A 4,900-nucleotide genomic window follows, 5' to 3' on the forward strand; every position below is an offset into this window, starting at 1 on the left:
TCTGCGTGCCATGCATCTCGAAGGGACTGAGGTACGAACTCTCTCAGGAACATCTCCGAAAACTGAACCCATGTATGTGAAACTGACTCGGCCGGGCTACCCAACTCATATGCCCGCCACCAATGATAAGCCGCTCCCCTAAGCTGGAACATAGTAAAAGCAGCCCCACTCGACTCAACAATACTCATAGTGCGGAGAATGCGATGGAACTCCTCCAGAAAACCCTGTGCACTCTCTGAAGCCAAACCACTGAATGTAGGAGGGTCGTATTTCTTGAACCTTGCAAGTCTAAGCTGCACTTCTTCAGATGATGCTGCCCTGACTTCAGGCTGAACTGGAACCACAGGCTGTGCCGCCATGACGCCTAGAACCTGACCAACATGCACTCACTGCTTTGGGGTGTGGGCGGCGGGAGTCTGAGTCCCTTCCCCAGTCTGTGAAGTAGCTGGTGAAACCGAATCAACCCCGCCTGAGCCAATGTACCAAACATGCTTAGGAACTGTGCTAAGGTCTCCTGAAGTCCGGGGGTAACAGCAGGCGCCTCCGGTACCTGCCCCCCAACTGGAGCTAAAGGCGGCTCCTCGGCAGCAGCTCTAGTAGGTGCTCTAGCTGTGGCATGTACTCCTCGTCGGCCTCTACCTCTGCCTATAGAGACCCCTGCTCCAGGAGCAGCATCGTCGGTAATTGCAGTGCGTTTCCTCACCATCTGTGAGAGAATGGATGATAAAAGTTCAGACACCGAGACCAGTAAGTTCGCACGATAGGAATGAAAGATGTGAGATTGTCCTAATAGTTTCGTAGCCTCTCGAAGATAAGTACAGACGTCTCCGAACCGATCCGCAAGACACTACTAAACTCGCTTATGACTCGTAGCACCTATGAACCTAGAGCTCTGATACCAACTTGTCACGACCCAAATTTCCCCTCGGTTGGGTTTCCTGATAGCACCTAGTCTTAAGGACTAGGTAAGCCTAACATTAAATGAAAACAATAACAACATTTAAATAACATCTAACAAATTTGAAATAGGAATCTCTTTAAATTTTACAACCCCAAAACGGGTAGTACAAGCCCTAAGCTCTACAGAGTTTGCTACAACTGCTAAATACAACTGTTGGAAATAAGTAAGAACAGTGTGTAAAATAGGAAGGTGACTCTGAAGCCTGCGAACGTAGCAACAGGTTTACCTTGAGTCTCCACGCAGCGATCCGTACAGCTACTAACGAGCAAGAAATACCTGGATGTGCACAAAAATGTGCTGAAGAGTAGCATGAGCACACCACAGCGGTGCCTAGTAAGTATCAAGACTAACCTCGGTGGAGTAGTGACGAGAAACAGTCAAGATACCTACTGGTCTAATAATTTGTACAAGTATAAGTATAGGAACAACAGAACATGATGTCTATATAAAGGTTACGCGATATGGATAACAATACAACAATTACAATAAGGAAGGAAAACATCAAGTAACAGCGGAAACACCATAATAATGACATAGAAGGGCGAGCGAAAATGCAACCTAAATCCTAAATCACAAATATAGTAAAGGCAAGTAATAACTCAGTAACTATGACAGTTTTCACATAAGGTCTTAGCTACCAAACTCCATGAAGTACTGAACCTCGGACAAACTTACAGCTCACGGGTCCCAATAATTGAACCTTAACACTTGGCATCATGTGCCCTCATCACACCTCATGATCATGCTGAAAACTCACTTGCTAAATAGAGCCACTCTCACATGTACGACAGGCAACCGAGGGTGTACATCTATTCTTAACAATATCAGGAGAGCTTCGTATCCAATAGGAGTGTTTAACTAAGTGTATGCTTGTGTAAGTGTTCTAACATAGATCATACCAACTAAAAGCGTAAGGAAAAGAACGGAACACAAGTAAGACATTTTCTTACAACTTTCACGAGGTAAAGCTCATACAGGTAAGCGTACCATGAAACAATATCAACAACATGAATGCCCCCAAGCCATCTCAAATCATCACAATCAATCCCTGACATAGCCCACCTTGTCTCGCCACGTGTGCAATAATAATATAGCAAGTGCCCGCCTTGTTTCGCCATACATGCATCATAATATTCCCACCTTGTCTCGCCACATGCGTAACCCACATATAATATATATGTATATATATATATATATATATATATATATATATATATATATATCCTGCCTTGTCACGCCGCATGTGCATATATCAATAGTAACAACAGCACGGCAGAAACCTCGTGCAACCCCATAACAACAACCGCACGGTAGAAACCTCGTGCACCACCACAACAAGTACAATAACCACAACAATGACTGTAAATACGAGAACACGGCAAGTAAATCAACTCGAGAGCTTTCGATCACAAAGAGACCGTAAAACTAGCTCACAAGGAATAACCACAATAGGGAATACTAAGCGTAAATAAGAACAGCTCAACAAGGGAGAAAATAATACGTAACAATGATCTCACAATATACAGTCCAACAACAAGGAAGCTAACACGAGTCAGATAATTACAAATAAGGACATGTCAACTAGAATATAGGGTGTCTAAACTTCTTTTAAGGGTGGGCAATTACTAAGAGTTTACACAATTTCAGATTAGGATAAGCAGCGGGGAGATAATCATAACTTTTATTAAGACTAATCAATTACAGGGGAGATAATAATGAATTCCAAATAAAGACCAGCAGCTATGGACAAAAGATAGCATGGCAATAGGAGAGGTAAAAGTATTCAGTTAAGTCAAATAAGAATCAATAGACAATAAGAGTGGATCATGAAACAATAGATCCCAATTAAAACATGTAGAGGTGAAACTAGCAATTAGAAACTCAATCATAGCAAGAACAACTTCCTACTTAGTGAATATAAGGACCTAAGAACCCTAAAAGGCCAATTTTCCACAAATAAGTCGGAGCACGCACTCGTCACCTCGCGTACACGGACAACAATCAGCATAGAAGACTCAAATCCTAGGGGGAAATCCCCCACACAAGGTTAGGCAAGATACTTACCTCAAAGATGACAAACCGATACTCTTAAATGCACTTCTCGGGTGAAAAGACCTTCGGACGACTCAAATCCAACCAAAATAACTTCAAGGCACAAATAAAACACATAAGAAACTATTTCGGATCATAAAGTCTCAGTGTTTAACAAAATCCAAAAATTGTCCAAAAGTCGACCCCCAGGCCCGCACCTCAGAACCCGGCAAATTTTACAAAAACCGAATACCCATTCCGATACGAGTTCAACCATACAAAATTTATCAAATTCTGCTGCCATTTGGTCCCTCAAATCATGATTTTTCATTTTGAAAATTTTCTTCAAAAACCCTCATTTTTCTCTACTCAAAACACAAATTAAACGATGAAAATGAAGATAAAATCACGGAATATGTTCGATTCTAGGTGAAGAACACTTACCCAATCGATTTGCTTGATAAACCCCCAAAGAAGCTCCCAAATCCGAAGTTTAAAACTCAAAATATGAAGAAATGACCAAACCCTCGACTTATATGATTCTGCGCAGCATTTTCCGCATCTGCGGGAAATTAAGCGCATCTGCGCAATCGCATTTGCGAGAAAAGAGTCGCATCTGCGGACTCAGCTAACTGGGAAAGGGACCGCATCTACGGATTTACAGCCGCACCAGTGGCACTGCAGAAGCGAAAGGGGAAACCACTGAAGCGGGATTTCTCCGCAGGTGCGATCGCTGGACCGCAGAAGCGGCCTTCGCACCTGCATGCCAGCCTCCGTAGAAGCGGGCAAGGTCGTAGGTGCGAAAACACCAGAAATCAAACATGCTCAAAACCATGCAAAATATCCGGAACACGTTCGGAACACACCCGATACCCCCGTGACCCCGTCTAAACACACAAACAAGTTCAATAACCTAAAACTGACTCGCTCGAGGTCTCAAATCATATCAATCAACACCGGAAATGCAAATCCCGTCACAAATCAAACTATGAACTTCCAACTCTTCCAACTTTGAAAACTCGCGCCGAAACCAGTCAAATCAACCCGAAATGACGCCAAATTTCGCAGACAAGTCCCAAATGACAAGATGGAGCTGTTCTAACTCTCAGAATCGCATTCCGACCCCGATAGCAGAAAAGTCAACTATGGGTCAAACTTCTCCATTTTCCAAACTTTGACTTTTTCCAACTTTCGCCGATTTGCCTCAAATTACTCTACGGACCTCCAAGTACAAATCCGGATGCGCGCCTAAGTCCAAAATCACCATACAAAGCTGTTAAGATCATCCAAAACCTTTTCCGGAGCCATTTGCTCCAAAGTCCAATTCCGATCGAATTCTCACCGCCTAAGCTTCCAAAACTAGATTCCTTCTCCCAATTCGACTCCGAATCATCCGGTAACTGGATTCAACCATGCACGCAAGTCGATACACATAATATGAAGCAGTTCAAGACGTTATGCCGCCAAATGGAGCTTAAATTCTCAAACGACCGGCCGGGTCGTTACATTCGCAAGAGCGAAGCATGAAAAAATACTGCCTTCATCGCAAATGTGATAGGGAGTTCGCAAATGCGAACTCTGAAAGCTTCGCAAAAGCGGTACTTTCTTCGCAAATACAGCCTAATCCCCAGCAGCCCAGGTTCACAATTGGGATGACTACCTTGCAATTGCGGTAGTCGCATTTGCGACCAAAACCTCGCAAATGCGACAAAACCTGAACCAGCACACAAAAAATTAAAAAAACAATTTGAAACTAATCCGAAACTCACCCGAGCCCCTGAGGGTCCAAAGAAAACACCCATACAAGTCTGAACACATAACACGAACTCGCTCGCGCAATCGAAACACCAAAATAACTTCTAGAACCACGAATCGGATGCCAAAAACACATGAAAATCACCTTGAACT

This window comes from Nicotiana attenuata, unplaced genomic scaffold (genome assembly GCF_001879085.1).
Source record: "Nicotiana attenuata strain UT unplaced genomic scaffold, NIATTr2, whole genome shotgun sequence".
Classification (NCBI taxonomy): Eukaryota; Viridiplantae; Streptophyta; class Magnoliopsida; order Solanales; family Solanaceae; genus Nicotiana; species Nicotiana attenuata.